Source organism: Puntigrus tetrazona, chromosome 4, assembly GCF_018831695.1.
Source record: "Puntigrus tetrazona isolate hp1 chromosome 4, ASM1883169v1, whole genome shotgun sequence".
NCBI classification, from domain to species: domain Eukaryota; kingdom Metazoa; phylum Chordata; class Actinopteri; order Cypriniformes; family Cyprinidae; genus Puntigrus; species Puntigrus tetrazona.
Window position 1 is genome coordinate 19,729,605 of NC_056702.1, and position 6,791 is coordinate 19,736,395.

The window sequence follows — 6,791 nt, forward strand, 5'->3', positions numbered from 1 at the left end:
CCATGTTCTACTGCGTCTCGCAATGCCGCTCCATCATGAGCTAACGGATCATCATTCCTGTCTAGACCCATGAAGTTACCCCTATCCTGGCCATATTCGTATTTAAAAGCCAATCTCACAACTCTATCAGTCTCTTGGCCATTTAAACGATGCGTACGTATCAGTTGGTGAAAATTCTCTAACCATGCAGTAAAATTTCTAAGTGGACCAAGTGCATTTACTGCCTCTTTAAGTTCTTGGTCTGACCATAGGCGATACGCATTAAGGTATCTATTGCGATCGTCCTCTACACCAGAATGTGGATTTGCCACTTGGATGGCTGGAAAAACGGAACCTGATTCTGATGAAAGGTGTGAGGGGTTCAAGGGGTCTTTGTTATGCTCTTTTTCTTCCCTAATTCTCTCTATCGGGGCAACTGCTTCAGCATAGGGTGTATTTCGTCTAGTACGAGGGGGACTGAATTCAGTTATCTTGGATTGGTCATGTTTTTCTGTCTCTTTCCCTTTTACTCGCACTTCACTTTGTGCTGCCTGCTCTCTCGGCTCCTCTTGCTGAGCTGCTGCAGCCGTCTTTTGGCCTCTAGCTTCTCTCTCTACTCTTAACTTTTCTTGCCTATACAATGCCTCTGGTCTCCCAACATAATCTGCTGGATCCTCTTCTTTTTGCACTGCAACCAATCTTTCTAGTTTCTGTCTTTGTTTCTCTTCGACTTCCACCTACCTTCTATCTACCTGCTCTTGCCATCTCGTCGCTTCAATCAATTGAAGTTTCAACAGATCACCCTTTTTCCCTTGGCTAAGGATAAATCAACCTTTATTTTTTTCTATCAAGAGAGCGCAGTCCCTTTTGACTAATTTACCACTGAAATCATACCTTTTATTCCACTCATTGAGATATCGCACACTGTCTGCCGAATATGTATGCATAAACTTTGGATCTCCTGTCAATTTACTATTTCCTGCGCCCATGTTTGCTTTTTGGTAAGTCAACGATTAGTCACACGTCTGATCAGATCGTCCACTGCACCAAGCTTCTACAGACACTAATTTGTCTGCGGATACAGCCGTCTGAACAAACCAACTTTTCAATTTTGACTCAAACCCAATATAAATTTTATGTTTGAACAACACAACTCCCCTTCTAGTGGGGAAAAATATCAGTTTGTGTTATTCCTAAACCACAACAACCACCTTATTCACCGCAAATCCTAGTGATTCACAATGACGTTCATACAACACATTCATACCATTCATACCCTGCGCGCTTAGAACAATTTTTTGTCGACAAACCAATGTCCCAGACTATTGGTCGACAGAATTGCCTCTGTCGAGATTACTGTGCTTCCAAAGCAAACCAATGTCCCAGACTATTGGTCGACAGAATTCGTCTGTCGAGATTACTGTGCTTCCAAAGCAGCTAGTAATCTTGGCTTCACTGTCGATACAGATCCTTCACCTTAACAGGCAAATCACTGGCTACGAACTCGAGCCGGTACCTATTATACTGCAGTCTCATCCACATACTTCACCCATAAAAAAACAATACGGTATATCACCTGATCAGTGCGTTGAGTTGTCCTTCCAACGGCTCCGTCAGACAGCCCGGAGAAGTTGATTTTTCCAGACGAAGAATCACCGACCCCCTCGAATTCACGCTGGTGGATTTTTGCAGGCAGCTATTGCCTGGCTCTGATCAGAGACTGTCTCTCGGCTCCTCTTCGTCCTCTCCTCCTCCGCTCTGTCGTGTTGGGATCCGGCTCGAAGGACCAAGTAAATGTTGAGACTATTTCACTCAAACGGCTCTTTACCAGGAAGGATCAACTCAAGGCGAAATAAAACACAAGACAGGTTTTTATGGATTTTAAGGCTTGCAAAGATTGTGCTGTCGATTGCAAGCGGGAGAGAAGCAGGTTTCTCCTTAACATCCCTTTTGCCTCCAGACGGATCTCAGTCCGCCTGAGGCCGGGGGCCGGGCAGGCCCCCGCCTTCTGCCTCCTTCCCTGCTTTGCCTCCTCCCGCTTTGCCTCCTCCGAAGCTCAGCTTGCAAGTCACTTTATTTATAGAGGAAAAGACAAGATACAGTAAATGAAAACAATTGGCCACATTTCTTGTGCGTCAGAATCTTCACTCCTTCAGATTCTTCCGGTGGCCCTATCAGTATTCTACGGAGGCCATGTTATGACCAAGAATCAAACTGAAACTAAAAGGCCACAGGTGCATAACTGTCAACATTTAACTCCAACATTCCGTTCTCATCAGGCTGACAAAGCCTGGCACCCGATGGAAGCTGTAACTGAAGGATCAAAGTTGCAAAATGTCAATACATAACCCTAACACCCAACCCCTTGGGTTAAAGGCCGTACTGGTACTTTTTCCAGAGGAGACATGGAGGTGATCATCGCAGATTACGTGGATTCCCTAGTGAAAACGTTAAATGGCATAAACGGTGACGTTTCTCTCTCTCTCCCTCTTCCTGCAGAAGGACCAACTCACTCTTTTGCTCATGGCCAACAGGTGTTAATAAGGTGTCTGAAACCTCTGAAGCTGGGTAAACCAAGGTACCTTGGACCTGAGACTGTCATTGCTGTAAGGCTCACCCTTTTTCTGAAGAACGGAATTCAGAGACCCCGGTCGAAGGTTAATGCGCGTTCGGTCGTTTCCTTGCGTCTCTTTAAAAATCACTCATATTTATTAATCTTTTGCTTTTGCAATTTTAATTCTAACCCTTTACACAATTTTATCTGACTCCAATCTTTCATGATTTAGATATATTTATTTAAATGTAACTGCTGATCCCTCTAGTTGTAATTAAATTTGCATCATTAATTAACTATAATACTTCCTAGTTTCGACTCATTGTTCGTTAGGAGTCTGGGTCGCTTAGAGAACTTGTTTGGCCAGAACAGACTCACGATACATCTAGGCTAGGCCAGGCTACCCCGTAGATCACTTACCTTAATGCAGCCATTTCCTCAATAGACTCAAAAAGAGTAATTTTTTTATGCGTCCCCTAAGTAATAGCATGCTAAGCCAGTTTGGTGGCCAGAAGTCTAGATCTCAAAAACGTGGTATAATTCATAAACATTTGCACAACTGATCAGCAGTACAAAAATAACACAAAACAAAATGAAACAAACTTAAAAGGTCAGTATACCTGGTCTCAGACCAGACAAAGAGATCTCAAATGTAGTTGTAAAAACCTTTTGGTGTTTAGGTTCCCATGCTCCAGTGTCACACCTGGCTGGGACACATTCAGAGACCCAAAAGGAAGACACAGCTCCTTCTCAACAGAACACAGTTCTACCAAGTTCTTAATCTTCTCCATAATATAAGTGATTACTGTGAAATTGAGAACAATTTACCAATCGCACTGAGACCTTTCAAATGAGACCGAACATGAAAGTGAAGAACAATAGGTTCACAAGACACATGACATATAATGCCTTATTCCTAATGAACTTTAAGCCAAGTCTATTGGGCAGAAGGAGGGGAAGCAGGAAGAGCAGAGCTGAAGAGGGTGTCATAAAACTGAATGAGTTTGCTCTACACTTTTGATACTTGACAAGAAGAAGTGTTTTTCTGTGTCCAAAAGTATTTTGTATATGTTCATAATTTCCTTATCTTATATAAGTGCAGATCTTTTGGCATGGATACAACATATGTCATCTTTTGTTTCATTGGCTAGAGGGTAAAACCCCCTCTGAAAATGCCTATATAAATCATTGTATCCTGGAATAAACTTTGGAGTAAGAAAATATACGTCTGTGTGTCTTCTTGCTCCCCAGCTGTAACACCCTATGAGATCGAGAATTCGTCTAGAGGTATTCTCACGGGAACAGCGGGACCTTAAACAATGTTAATTGTTTAACACCATGCCAGATGATCCACGTTATCCTCATGAAGGAAAGTTAGAAATGGGACTTTTATAAAGTGAATTTTACATAAAAGCTATTTTTTTCTGGATAAAAATCTATGTAAAGAAATATATAAATAAATAATAATATAAATAAAAAAATGTTAAGTCCTTCAAAAATTATACACATGTGAAGAAAGAACATTAATGAATGTAATATTATTACCTTTTTTAGTATTTTAAACTGTAATAATTATTTTGATCAAATAAATGGTGAACAAAAATATTCCAAAAATTAAAAATACTTAATTATTCTAAACATTTACCACCCAGTTTATATATTTGGTTATTTACAATTTTCAGCTTCTTAAATGTTGCATGTTTTGCTTTTGTTGCAAACAACAAAATATTAATGTGTTTAATACTAAAGATGTTTAAGTTGTTTTTAGCTCATAAAATGTATTTCCTTGTCAATTTAAAAGGAATTGTATATAAATATATATCAAGTACAGTGTGTCTCATATTTGCATTATTTTTTTTCATTGTTAATGTGTTGAAAGATGCTTTTTTTCATGCCTTCTGTTGAGAGAAGTTCCACTCTATGCTTAAAACTGCCATTATTACAGTCTCCATAAAAATAATATACCTTTTATTATACCTTTATTATTATAGTATACCTTTTATGAAAAAATGTTTCTAGCATGGGATTAAGTTAATAAATGAAGGTTATGGCAACATTATGTCATATTTAACATGATTTTATTTGATATCATATAAATATTTTCCCCCTCAGGGACCCCCTCCATCATCAGGCTCCTAGAATCGTCTTGACCTTCCTCCACTGGACTGAGGTGAAGACTTCTGTCCAAATCCTAAAAGTAGACTTACATAGATAATAAAAAAGTTCAAAAAACAATTACAAATAATGTGCATTTAGGTTTTTAAAACTTTGAAAGACTTAGTATAAATTAAATATTCAGATTAATCTTTTCGACGCTGACTCAGAAAACCGAAGAAGTCAAAAGCTGAACAGCTGATTGTCCAAGTGTATGAATTATTTGAAATTGACGAATAACAATGATTGGTAAATAATGAAACAATACCGTTTTACTATGTCACGTCTCAAAGGGTAAGAGAAAACACCTGTTCCTCCATGTCCTCTCACTTTCCACGACTTTTTCGATTAAATGTGAATCCTTACTTAGTGACATTGTATCACCACAATTCTGGATGGATTTGCCTTAGAATCGTGGTGTGAGCGATACCGGAGTGAAACCAGTGCTGCAGCATGGGCCCCAGTGCAGTTGCACCATCTGTAGTTACACCACTGGACTCGACACCAGGTCTGGCGGACACACCGGCTCAGGAATCATCTCTGCGTTAAAAGACTCACCTCTTTGTTCAGGTCAGAGCCTACACGACCAGGTGCACCATCACTGACTCACAACATCAGTGTCTGGTTTATACACGACCAAAGTACACCCTTTAGTCTTTTGTCTGATGCATGAATAATGAACTTAATCAAAATTATTATTCAATGTGTGTGTGTGTGTGTGTATATATATATGTTTACAGTAATGTTCTGCTTTATGTGCCCCTCTCTATAGTCCTTCCCTTGGTGATTGGGATTATTATTGCTGCTACATTAGCTGTTCTCATTACTGCTCTTATTCTCTGGGTGATTCGTAAAAAAAGAGCCGGTGAGTTTTTAGGATTTCTCCCATTTTGTACAACAGACAATAAAGTCCAAAGCGCGTGATTATAAGATAAATGTTTTGAGAGAAGTCCTAAGTAAAGAGAAACCTGTGAGTTAACAAAACAACTCAAAACAGGTGTTTTATCTGTTTGCTTAATGTGGCGGTTGGTAAATATCAGAGTAGTGAAATTACAGAAAGACATAACCTAAAATCTTATTTTAAGGAAGTAAGTGTTTCAAGAATGACTAGGAGTCTACACAAAGTTCTGAAAAGAGACATTTAAGGTGTAATCGGCGTGGTATTTCACCCCATTAATAAAGACGAGGCCATGGAATGCTGTTTGGCAAGAATGCGTTTTAAAATTGTGTATCATCTACATTTGTATCAATGTATCATCTTAAATACATTACAGTAAGCAATCTCTTTACGTTTTTATTTTACAGTAAATAACTACGGTCTCACGGTTGAGGCAAGTTGATAGCAGTCACATTTGAATGCAACCTTAAAATATCCAGATGAGTGGTGTGTGATTCAGCGTCACTAATGTTAACAGTTGTCACGTTCGCGCTTTGCGGGACAAAGCACAAAGCACACAAGAACTTTGAATGGGTTTAATCTCAAAATAGCAAAACAAAGATACAAACGGTAGGCAGGTAGAACAGGCTGGCAGGACAAACACAGGTATGGACATCGGGTATGGACCTTGACGATCGGACAAACGGAACTGAAAACACCGGACTTAAATACACAGGGTAAATGACGAGACACAGCTGCAGACCATAATACAATTAACACAGAGGGAAGGCAGGGCACAGGAGCACATGGCATGAGACGAAAACAAACAAAGAGTGTCCAAAGATGTGACATTACCCTCCCTCCTCCCGGAAGGTGCGTCCTCGCACCTAAAGAGGAACAACAAAAACAAAACGATTGGGAACTGGGGTTACAGGATCTTGGGAGGAGGTTCCGATGGAGGACGTCCCCCAGCCGGGGTCAGACAGACAGGAGTCCAGGGAGGAACAGACAGAGGGAGGAGACAGGAGGAGTCTGGAGCAGGAGGAGATCCAGAGCCCAGCTATGGTGGTCCACGGTGGAGCCGACGGAGGGAGGAGCCATGGGGGAGGAGCAGCCATCGACTCCATGGGGTCGACCGACGGCGGCGGAGCAGGTGGTGGAGGAGACTGAGGCGGAGATGGAGAGCCGAAGAGCCAGGGTGACGTCGAGGCGCTGGAGGTCCAAGGC